Source organism: Lissotriton helveticus, chromosome 4_1, assembly GCF_964261635.1.
Source record: "Lissotriton helveticus chromosome 4_1, aLisHel1.1, whole genome shotgun sequence".
In the NCBI taxonomy this organism is placed as follows: domain Eukaryota; kingdom Metazoa; phylum Chordata; class Amphibia; order Caudata; family Salamandridae; genus Lissotriton; species Lissotriton helveticus.
The window spans coordinates 252,457,439-252,470,322 of NC_136063.1; the positions used below are offsets into that span (position 1 = coordinate 252,457,439).

Sequence of the window (12,884 nt, forward strand, 5' to 3'; positions counted from 1 at the left end):
TAAATTCTCCCTCAGAGGTCTGGGGTGGAAACTGTCAAAACGCAGCAACGAGTTCCTGGATGTCGGTTTGTAGTGAGTGGTTGTTGTTAGGCCTCCCTGATCAGGTCTTATATTGAGGTCTAGAAATGCTAGTTCAGTTGGGCTGCTGGTGCAGGTGAACTTCAGAAACGGGTCAAGGTTGTTGATCCAAGTTAGGAAGTCTTTTAGTGTTTCCTCATTACCCTCCCAGACAATGAAAATGTCGTCGATATATCGACGCCAAATTGTGATGTTAGCTGAGTAGGGGTTCGTGGGGGCTTCGATGTTCGTCTGTTCGAAATGGTGGACGTATAGCCCTGCCACGCTCGGGGCAAAGACACTCCCCATAGAGGTCCCATTGGTTTGTAGGAAGAATGTGTCTTCATATTCGAAGTAATTCTCTTTCAATGCTAATGAGGCGCAGTCCAAGATGAAGTGACGTGGGGTGCGATGTTGCCAATCGATCTCCATCAGGACATCATGGAGTACCTTCAGTGTGGCGTCTTGGGGGAGGCTCGTATATAAGCTCTCAATATCCAGTCCGACCAGGAGATGTTTATCTGGATCGAAGCTGACATCTTTGATGATGTTGAGGAGATGTTTCGAGTCCTGGATGTAGGATCGAGTTTTCTGAACTAGCGGGTTGAGGTAGTGATCACAGAACCGTGATAGCGGTTCTAGAAGGGATTTGATGCCTGACACTATGGGTCTTCCTGGTGGTGGGGTGACCCCTTTATGCACTTTGGGCATGATGTAGAAATAGGGTACTTTTGCGTCATGTGTGTTCAGATATTCAGCTTCTTGCTTCGAGATGTAGTCTGCGTCAGAAGCCTCTTGCACAAGTTCTGTGATCTTTTTCTGTAAGTCTTTAGAGGGGTCTCTCTGCAGTTTTCTGTAGTTGCGAGTGTCGCTTAAAAGTCTGCGGCATTCGGTGTCGTAGTCTCTTTTGTTCATGATGACTATCCCCCCTCCTTTATCCGCTGGTTTGATGATGCGGGTGGGGTCATTTTGAAGTTTTTTGACGATTTCCCTGTCTCGAAAGGAGAGGTTATTGAAATGGTTTTGGGGTTGTAATCTCTCGACCTCTGAGTATACTGCTAACTCAAAGGTACTGATCTCCACTGGCACAGTGGCAGGTGGCGGGGTGAAGTTGGATTTAGGTTTCAGGCCAGTTTCATTAATGAACTCTGTGTCATTGGGTTTCTCCTTATTTTCGAAAAACGCTTTTAACCTCAGTTTTCTGAAAAACTCGGTCAGTTCGACATGGAGTTTGAAAGTATCTAGTCTGGTGGTAGGAACGAACGACAGTCCTTTATTAAGGACGCTGGTTTCCTCATTAGTGAGGGGTGTGTCAGAAAGGTTGAACACTAGAGTGCTAGTATTCGCTGGTGCAGTTATTTGCTGGGACCTGCTTGCTCCTTGGCTTTGTTCCTTGTGTTGGCACTCACTGGGTCCTCTTCTGTTGTCCACTGTGCTGGTTGTGGTGCCCACTGTACTTGTTGGGGGGGATTCCTTCTCTTGCCGCGGGGTCTGCGGCCTTGGCCTAAAAAAGGATATCTTTGGTTTGGGTTGTTTTGATAATACGGCACTTGGCCAGGAGGGTATAGTGGTGGGTATCCATAGTATGGAGGCATGGGACCAAATGGTGGTGGTCCGAAATTTTGAAATTGTGGAGGGCCTTGCCAAGGTTGTGCCCGTTGTTTACCTCCACGGCCTCTCCCTCTGGCTTTGTAGGATCCATTGCTGGAACCACTAGATATGGAGCTGTTGTCTCCCGAGCTATCAGTGTTCTGGCCTTTTGTGGGTGCAGTATATCCGTCATCAGCATAAGGATAGGTTTTTAAATAGCTGAAATTTTTGAGGTCCTTCTCGAATTTCTTTATCTTGGTTTGAGTTAGGTACTCTTTATAATCGTTCATCTCACGATTCTGATCTTCCAGTTTCTTTTTGTATCCTGTCAAAGTGGTTTTGAAATGGGTTTCGGTAGCCTGGATCTCAATTATGACTGCGTCTGATAGACGTTTAGCAGTTTTTATTATCAGGATGAGCCAGTCCCTGGTGCAGTGCCAGGCTATCTGTGCCCAGTCTTTTCTGAAAGTTACATCGTCGAGGAATATTCTTGGTGCGTTGGTGACAAGTAGGCCTTTGGGCGCTGTGTTGGTTCTAAGGTATTGTGCGAGGATAACACCGTGTAGAATAGTGCGTATCCTGTTTCGCTTTTTCTCAGTGAGAGTGTCCCAGTCTGTAGTTTGCGCTATTGTAGTTGCTGTGTTAAAATCTGCCAAGAGCGAGGGGTCGTCGAGGATTTCAGTAACGTCATCCTCAGTGAAGGTTAGGCCTGTATTCTGTGCCATCTTGTATCGGTAAGGTGTCTCTCGCAGCTGTGCGCTGCCAATTATCAGCAAATCAAAAGGGAGAGAGAGGACTAGGTAAGCTAGTCCGGGTCCCCTGATTATATGTAGAAATATCAATATAGGACTAGCTAGGTTGTGTTAGTGAGACTCAGGAGGTACATCTGTGGGCAAACCATTAGGTTTGGTCATGAAGCCCTCACACACCAACCTAGTTGGTGTCATGCTTCATCATCGGGCCCACCACAGTGACACCGAATGTGTCCCGGGTGTGCTGCGACTCCAGATTACTGAGGAGCTGGTATGCTTACTGAGTGTGCAGTGATAGTGAGAATGAACGTGAAAAGTTAAAAGCTATACAGGTGGTCCCAGTTCCCGAGGGTGAAAGGTAAATTTTAATATCTGGGCCCCTGTTAGCAAGATAAAAAGGCTTGTGGACGATGTGGAGTGTATTAAGAGCTCCTACGTCCTTGGTGGTCTACATGTTTCAGCCAGGCCTTTTGGTTAAAACTGGCTTTCCTCAGGACCAATGAGTATGTGTGGGTGACAATAAACTATATTAAGTGACAGTGTGTGATAAAAAGTGTCGCACTCGCTCTTTTGGAAACATTTGTCAAACCACAAGAAACGCCCACTATGACATGTGTCACTACCTACAATACCGCCTCAAACCAGGTCTCAAACATAATCCGCAAGAACTGGAAGATCATCAATTCAGGCACCAGGAACTGGGATCCCCCTCGGTTTGCACATAAAAGAGCCCAAAATCTGAAAGACCAACTGGTATCCACCAGACCCAGAAAGAAACAACAAACAGGCCAGACAATTCTGAATGCATGGGGGCTACCCGAATTAACAGGCCATCAACCATGTTACAATTGCAGCGTCTGCCACCTGACCACCCCTTCCAAAACATTATCTTTGGAAAATGGAAAAACCTGGACACAACGACAATTTACCAACTGTAACTCATCCAACTTAATATACTTGATCACCTGTCATTGTGGTTTGAGATACATCGGTATGACCACCAGGAAAGTCAGAACCAGGATGACTGAACATAGAAGTACAATGCGCTGTGGAAAAAACATCAGCAAACTGACCCAACACTTCATCACCCAAAATCACACTCCAAATGACTTCTCCTGGACAGTCATTGAACAATTCGCACCATCCAACTGCGATGAGAAAATACTACTTTCCAAAGAGCAACGCTGGATTTATCGCCTTTCTACCCACATAGAGGGGCTTAATGATTCCATTCCGTGGAATGCTTTATCCAAATAAACATTCCCTGTCTGCTCACAACAATTAGTCTGTATCCCTGTCCACGCTTGGCCTCGTGGTCTGTCCCAACTCTGTATTTGCCTCTTTGCCCCTTTTTAATTTGTTAACAGTTGCTTTTTATTATCTTTTAACCCATCACGGACCATTATTATTCGGTCCTTTAGCCTTTAATCATATCATCTCTAATGCGCATGCGCAGTGTGTAGGTGTCTGCAATACACGCGTGCGCCGCGCTGACCTCCGCGCATGCGCGACGCGTGTGGCACTGTCTCCTCACACACGCGCACTCAGAGCCAGCGCGACCGCACCCTCCTCTCTCATTTCCAGGTGCAATCAATTGAACCAGCTATATAAGCCCGTGCCTGAGCCATGCAATCTCACTCGGGACACTGGAGCAGGACGATAGGTCGCAGGAGCACGCTGATCGGAATTACCGTGAGTAAACGAGTGATCTCTTCACGACGCTCTGGGTAAGCAGCATTTTCTCTCCACAGGTACTATCCTAACTTTGGCCTTTTACATTGTTCAGGGTCTTCTTCCCCTCCCTGCCAAGTGACCCATGAGGCTTTAACAGCAAGTAGCAAGTGTGAGGAATTATGTACCATACTTACCTGTACCTCACGCTATGCTTGTTTCGCTGTGTAGCCCACCACCGCCACTACGTTTTAAAACTTTACCGCCATATTTCACTACAGCCATGTAAGACGCTCATGGCCACGTTATCTGCCGCTCTAGGTCGCTCACGCACACTAGAAGTCGGCCAAAAGTTGTGTTTTCTAAAATACCATTCTCACTGGTTCTCCCTTGTATGTCTGTATTGTCTCTATGTTCTATGTACAGTAAAGCAGAGGGAATCCCCCTCTAACACGTACAGCACCTTAGCGAGTGCGACACTTTTTATCACACACTGTCACTTAATATAGTTTATTGTCACCCACACATACTCATTGGTCCTGAGGAAAGCCAGTTTTAACCAAAAGGCCTGGCTGAAACATGTAGACCACCAAGGACGTAGGAGCTCTTAATACACTCCACATCGTCCACAAGCCTTTTTATCTTGCTAACAGGGGCCCAGATATTAAAATTTACCTTTCACCCTCGGGAACTGGGACCACCTGTATAGCTTTTAACTTTTCACGTTCATTCTCACTATCACTGCACACTCAGTAAGCATACCAGCTCCTCAGTAATCTGGAGTCGCAGCACACCCGGGACACATTCGGTGTCACTGTGGTGGGCCCGATGATGAAGCATGACACCAACTAGGTTGGTGTGTGAGGGCTTCATGACCAAACCTAATGGTTTGCCCACAGATGTACCTCCTGAGTCTCACTAACACAACCTAGCTAGTCCTATATTGATATTTCTACATATAATCAGGGGACCCGGACTAGCTTACCTAGTCCTCTCTCTCCCTTTTGATTTGCTGACCAAAGAGAGTGCCAGTGGTGACAGAGGGTGGCAGTGATGAAGAAAGCCTTGCAAACAGGCTGGGCACGTAGAAACAACAAGTTCGCAAAACTGGCGACCCGACAAGTAAGTTCGCAATTTGCAAAATTGTACAAAACCCTCGCGAACTTGCAGAAACCCGTGCGAACACACCCCCCCCAAAAAAATGCGCAAATCCGCGAGAATTCACGGATTTTGCGTATTTTCGCAATCCGCAAATCCGCAAATCCGCAAATTCACGGATTGCGAATCCGCAAAATCCGCCCATGCTTAGATCATGGTCGATGTATTTCACCATGCTTTTGGCTGTCTTTCTCCAGCACACCTTCTCATAATGGCCGATTATGCCGCAGTACATACATTTGGCCCTGATCGCCGGGCATTTCCTGTCATGTGCTTCGTGGGACCAGCTACCGCATCTGTAGCACGCTCTCTTGTTGTTCCCGGTTTGTTTTCCTGGCAGCCCAGGGTTGCCTCGCCATCTCTGTGGACCTTTCGAGGAGAAGCTTTTGTATTTCTGGTCTCTGCGCGGCTCGTCATCGTCCACCTTGTTCACCATGGGACTGGGTGTAGTTTCCTTCTTTGCCGCGTCAGCACACCTGCGTGCCAATTCTGCCCTTTTTACAATGACCATTACCTCCTTCAGCGTGGTCTCTCCGCTGGCCCACAGTTTGTCTTGTACATTCGTGCTCGTGGTGTGCATCACAATTTGATCTTTTATGAACTCATCTTCCCATGCGTCATATTTACATGTGGCTGCCAGTTTCTTCAGGGCCGCCACATACTCTTCCACCGATTCTCCTGGACGCTGTTTCCTCTCTTGGAAATTGAATCTGTCCACTGATACGCATACTGCCGGTCGGTAGTGTTCGTTCAGGTCATCAATGGCATGGGCATACACATCGCCGTCTGTGCTTCCTCTCTCTTTGGGTACCAGACTTTTGTAAATCCTGAGTCCTTCCGGGCCTAAATTGAGCAGTAGGATGCGCTTTTTCCTTTTGGCATTGAATTTTTCCTCATTTTCATCTTCTAGGGCTTCTATGAAATTGTCTATATACTCCCTCCAATCTTCCCACTTCATGAGTGGTTCTCCTGGTTTGGGCAGGAATTGGACTGGCGCCATGGCGTATCCTGCTTGCGCACTCATCCTCTCACTTTTGACGGTGGGTGATGTGTTCCCTTGGCTTCTGGGACTACCCGGGGTATTGTCTGGCTCCTGTTTACCAGCCTGTAACTGGAGTTTATCTGCGTCAGCTCCCTCACCCTCTTTTAAGGTAGCCAGCGCGGTTTCTCTTCTCGGGTGACCTGTAGACTTGACGCGCTCGCTTTTGCTTCCGCCTGGGTTCTGTCTGTCCCTTTTCCGTGGCTATTTACCCTGTGGGGTGGCTTTGGGCTCCGCCGCGCTCTTTAAGGTCTGGTTCCTCGTGTGGTAGCTTGTTCACCCTTCACAATTGACTCGAGGCCGCCTGGCCTCACTGTCCCACTCCTTACTTTGTGCGTGGGTTCACTGATGTGCTGATATATCCTTCGGTGTGTCATATCCTCTTTTTTTTTCTTGTTGGCTGGTTACTCTGGAGCAGGGGTTCAGCATCTCATCCTTGTCGCCATTGTAAAGTTGTGATGTGCACAAATAAAGACTGTGTAGCCAAGTATAGTGAACGTCTCTTTTATTTACTTAAATTCCCTAAAGAGCGCTGAGCCGAACTGTCCTCGTTGCCGGCTTTCGCGCCTCTGATACACGCTGCGTGCGCAGCCGCCAAGATGGCCGCCGCACATCACGTCACGTCACGGCGTGACGTGCAACAATTAGTGCGCAACACTACAGACCCCACCCCGCTCTGCCGCTACTGAGTAAAAAGACTTGCACTATGTATACTTACTCTGTCACGCTTTCGTCTGACTCTTGCTATTTAAGACTGATACATAAATAAACAAGTACATAAAACCTCTATGTTGTTTCAGCATACATGGGGGTCTCTTCCCTTAGTTTCTAATGCAATGGGGAGACTCATATTCTTTTACCTCTCGAGTATCTCTCCTCAAGTACCTAAGCATATACTTCATACTTCAAAGGTCATACGCTTGACCTAATTTTCTCTACGGTGCCGATTAAGGTGTCCCTCCCGCTGCCGGTTCTATGGTCTGATCACTTTTTAATAAATTTTGTTTTATTATTTGAGTGCCAGACTAGCCATAGAACTCACAAAGACAGGTTTCGTCAATCAAGAGCCTTTCACTTAGTGACAGCTGATATGCTCGCTGATGCACTCTGTCAACATCCTTGTACTATGACAGGGAATCTAGAAGCCGACCTGTCGTCAGTTCAGGACTGGCTTCAGGCAAGATTTGAGGAGCTTGCCCCTCGGAAGCCAGCAAGGATAGCTCCCTGCCAGGACTCCGCTCCTTGGTTTACCTCCACTTTACGGAAAATGCGCCAAGACTGCAAAAAGGCGGAAAGACTCTGGCGGCGCAAGTACGATCCTGTGGAGAAAATCAAGTACAGGGATGCTATAAAATCTTATCATAAACAGATTGCTGAAGCCAAAAAGATCCATTTTGAGCATAGAATAGATCAAGCTGACAATACGAGCCGGGAATTATTCAGAATTGTGAAGGAATTCGTGGATCCGGCTGCTGGCGCCCGTGTACACTCCCATACAGAGGAGTGGATCAGGCAGCTTGCTGACTTCTTTGTTGCTAAGATCATAAAGATTCAGGATTCATTTCCCGGGGTGGGGCCCCTGAAGGATGTTGTGACCTTGGGGTGCGATCAGAAGCTTCTGTCATCTGTAGAAGCAGAGTCCGGGCCCACTCTATCGGCCTTTCCCCTGTTGTCCTGTGAAACCTCATTTGAGCTGCTTTCCCGGTTGAAATCAGGATCCCCTTTGGATGCTTGCCCGGCTAAATGCCTGGGCAATGTGGCTTCAACTGTAAACAGCTTGCTGAACCCCCTGCTTAATATGTCTCTGAGCTCCGGGGTGGTTCCTAGAGAGTGGAAGCATGCTCTTATTCTCCCGCTGATCAAAAAACCTTTGCTTGACCCCTTGCAGCTGGCCAATTATAGACCAATCTCCCTCCTCCCTGCTCTGGCGAAGGTGGCGGAGAAGCATGTTCAGCACACTCTTACCACCTTTATCGAGAACAACGAACTGCTGCATGACTCCCAATCTGGCTTCCGTGCCAATTATAGCACGGAGACAGCTCTTGTGGAGGTGACCGACGCCATCAGGGAGACGCTTGATCATGGGGGAAAGGCTATGTTGGTCCTGCTGGACCTGTCGGCGGCATTCTACACCGTCCCACACGCAGGTCTCCTTTTAAGACTCAGGGAGATAGAACTGCGGGGGACGGTGTTGGATTGGTTTCAATCCTTCTTAGCCGACCGCCGACAGGTGATCTGGGCTCCACCGTTCTCCGCGGAAATGCCTTCGCTAGAGGTGGGGGTGCCTCAAGGGTCTACCCTGAGCCCCACCATTTTTAACATCTATATGGCCCCTTTGGCGAAGGTCGCGGAGGCATTTGGAGCCCGGGTCATTTCATACGCTGACGACACCCAGCTCCTGTTCACGTGCAGGAAGGGAGAGGTTTTTGACGGCGGTAGAATTAAAGACTGTCTGAGTGCAGTCTTTACGTGGTATCAGCACCAGAGCCTGAAATGCAACTCGGATAAGTCCGAGTTGCTCTTTTTTGGCTGTGCCCCTGACCCTGGTTGGAAGTCGTGGTGGCCCCCGGACATGTTTCCTCCTGAGAAACCGTCCTCCCAAGTAAAAAATCTGGGAGTTGTGTTTGACGACGATCTTTCCTTTCGTCCACACATTACGGGCTTAGCGGGGAAATGCTTCGGCATCCTCAAGATGCTGAGGAAATTTCTCCCACTGCTCTCCCTACAATACCGTAAGAACATTGTTCAAGCGCTTGTGGGATCGCGTCTGGACTATGCTAACGCACTTTTTGCAGGACTGCCTAAATATCTTGTGTCCAGATTGCAAATTGTTCAAAATTTGGCGGCCAGAGCAATTTTTGGCCTACCGAGGAGAGTCAGCGCCTCCTTGTTGCGGGTCAGGTTGCATTGGCTTCCAATCCCTAGCAGAGTCAGGTTCAAAATTCTTACGCTGGCGTTTAAAGCCCTCCACTCTACTGGCCCCGATTACCTCAGGAAGCGTATTGCTTTCTATGTTCCACGGAAGAAATTGAGATCAGCTGATTTGGCTAAAGTCGAGGTGCCAGTGATCAAACGAGTGCGGATGGGAGGTCGGTCTTTTCAGTTTATGGCAGCCCGTTTCTGGAATGAGCTCCCTCTTTCTCTACGCAATACTAATAATCTTCTGGCCTTTAGGAGGGAGTTGAAGACCGTTCTCTTCTCTGTATAACCAGTGTGCCTATAGTGTATCCGCCTCTGGGTGTTCTGGGTTCTGTTCAGGCCTCTTTGCTAAAGCGCCGGGACACCCTTTCGGGGTAGCCGTGCGCTCAAAAAAGTGCGGTTGTAACATAACATCCTCCTGCCCTTCACCTGTACTGCGTCACCCTGTTACTGCCTGCAGATTTCTGTGTGTACACTCTCCATCCTGCCACCTGCTCAACGTCAGCTGCACCCTCTGAATTCTTTATTTCTTTCTGCCTTTTTCTGTACCCCCTTGTCCTGTTACTTTCTCCCCCTCACTATGTGCTCCTTCTACCCTATCTCTCCATCAGCCCATTGTCCCCTTACTTCTCTACATTGCCTCCTTACTTATTTACATTGCCCATTGTCCACTTATTTCTTTACATCGCCCAATGTCCCCTTACTTCTTTACATTGCCCAATGTCCCCTTACTTCTTTACATTGCCCATTGTCACCTTACTTCTTTACATTGCCCATTGTCCCCTTACTTCTGCACACTGCCCATTGTCCCTTCACTTCTTTACATTGCCAATTTTCCCCTTACTTATGCACATTGTAAACTGGTCCCTTACATCTGCACATTGCCCATTGTCCCATTAAACCAGAACGTTGTCCACAGTCCCTATACTTCTGCACATGTGACTCAGAAGGAGGAGCTCAGGTCAAGTACTTGAGTACTGTGCTCCAACTGAGTGCCTCACTCTTTGGGGGCACAGCCTTCAAGGGAAGCATCCTCTTGAAAACCCATCTTTGTTTTTGAAGCACCAGTGGTACAATGCGTTGTGATGGTATGCGTGGTGTTGACTTGTGGGGTAACATCATATATTCATAAGTATAATGTTTACTGCGCAGCCTGCTATAGAAGCATCCATATATTCTTCTCTAACTGGACACAGAATGGAGGACAATCTGCTGCAGATGTTGGAAGAAGTGCAAGGGAATATATGTAAGAACATGCATAAAGGGCAATTGACACAAGCAGAAGGTGGAGATGCTGTGGAAGAGCAAACTGGTTGTGATTGGAAGCATGCAGGTGGGCAATGTGCAGAAGTATGGTGACTGTGGACAATATTCTGGTTTAATGGGACAATGGGCATTGTGCAGATGTAAGGGACCAGTTTACAATGTGCATAAGTAAGGGGACAATGGGCAATGTAAAAAAGTAAGGGGACAATAGGCAATGTAAAGAAGGTATATATGATGGTACCCCGCAAGTCAACACCACGCATAGCATCACAACGCATTGTACCACTTGTGCTTCAAAAACAAAGATGGGTTTTCAAGAGGATGCTTCCCCTGAAGGCTGTGCCCCCAAAGAGTGAGGCACTCAGGTGGAGCACAGTACTCAAGTACTTAACCTGAGGTCCTCCTTCTGAGTCACTGCTCCAGGGCACTCTCAAGTGTGTTATTCTACCAAGGTAAGTAGCTTCAGGAGAGATTTTGTACTTTATGAGCTCTTAAGGTTCGTTACCGATGAGTGAAGCCTGGGAATATTAATATGTCCTTGTGCTTACTGAGGGTCTGAAAACATCAACAGGAAAAACATATTTTGAAAAACAGACAGCCATAATCTCGAGCTTACACACACAAACTCTTACAAATCTTTCGACCTCTATTTAATTATTAAATCCAGAAAAACTCACTTTCCACATTTATTTATTTATTTATTTTTTAACTATTCTGACCCCAGTCCTTGTATATTTGGGGACACGCAGTCAATACTGAAATAAGGTGTATGTTTATTTGGAGATACTTATTTAAAGTCAAGATTTTGGCTATATCAGGTTTTGCAGAGTTAGTTTTGGCAAAAGATGTTTTTCTACTTTGTTTCCACATACTGAAGTAAAAGAGAGATGAGGTACCTAATGCCAGTTTTTCATCAATACATCAACAAGAAGTATAAAGACAGTGGTGGCTTCGCCGCTTTGGTGGAGGAGCGTTGCCCAACTGCTTTCAAGCAGTGCGAGAAGAGGAAATATAAAATGATAATGACTTTTAGTTATTATCATTCTATGTTTGTGCTGCTTTGCGGACGGGCGGGTGTGTGGGGCTGCTTTGCACTTGGAGCAGGGCCGGGAGAAGTGGTTTGCCTACTCCTAATTGCGCAATGGCTGTTTGGTCGGCCCTCTCTTGCCACCCAAACCAGTCATGCGCACTTTCCTGTTCTCCGTGGAGGCTTCATTACAATCTGCAAGAAGAACATGCCCAGGCCCCCATTCACTGGCTGAGCATCAAACCAGGACGCTCAAAACCAATCACAACGATGCCTTGCCGCATTGCGATTGGTCAGGGGAGCCTGTGTTCCTACCAATCCCAATGTTGTTTATTTTTTTATTATGCACATCCTCGCTTTACTCCCGGACCCTTTGATTTATTTACTTTGTTAGCACATCAATATCTTAATTACTGACCTGTTATTTTCAAGGCCAAAGCGTATCATAAAAAAGTCACCATCCATTCAGGAGTTGCCTTTGCATGTTAATTTCTTTTAGCTTGCTGTTATATTATTTTGGATTTACATCTTTTTCCTGTGGCTCGCAGGCTTTTGTTAAGAACCCTCAAGGCCCTTCTTCAAATCTACTATGTGATATTTTGCTCTGTATGTCTTTTAAGTTCACCACTTACAACTGGCACCAACCTCATCTTCTGCCATGATAATACGACACTTTTCTTTGACGGTATGAAGTCATTCTTCTAATGCATTCTGCTCAGCAAGGAGGCCCTTTTTAAAGTAATACGGTTATTATTGTTATTTTTTTATTATTAAGGAAAACAGCAACAGGCATAGAAAATACTCATCTATGACCAAAAGGAGTGCCTAATTAAAAGCATAAAGTATTCCCATTAACAGTGCTGCGGATTTTAAGTGAGATGTTTAAAAACTGATTTATTACTGTAAAAAGTTCAGAGGAGCTAACTGTAACTTGCGCCCATGCCATGCACTGCTTATGACCTCACATATTACATCACTCATGTTCAATGACATCAGAGATGGCATACTTAACCTAGTTGCCATGCATAGCATACCTAACCTACCATACCTATCCTAACTAGCTTACCCTACCAACACTACCTCAACCTCTGTAGGCCTTTAAGAAACAGTCAAAGAAGCAGCTGTCTATATCAGGAAAGGGCTGATTGCACCTTTTGAAGGGTGAGAAAAAGCGAACATCATTGCTTCTATAAAAACAGTGAGACCTATTTGCTCTGCCAATGCTTGTTATTTTAGAAAAAGAAAACAAATCCAACTAAGGGCCCAATTTGAAGTTTGGCTGGATTGTTACTCTGTCACAAATGTGGTGGCTATCCCATCAGCCTTATTGCAGGTGCATCATCTCCTATTATACTTGTGAAGAGGCGTTCTTAATATCTGTCACGTTTGTGATGGAGTAACCCTC

At 46.7% G+C, this 12,884-nt stretch overlaps 1 protein-coding gene across 1 annotated transcript in view; it reads right to left on the reverse strand.

Moving 5' to 3' along the window:
* TG (thyroglobulin) overlaps window positions 1-12,884 on the reverse strand; it is an 825,201-nt gene that overhangs the window by 547,612 nt on the left and 264,705 nt on the right. The gene's annotated exons all lie outside the window — the stretch shown is intronic.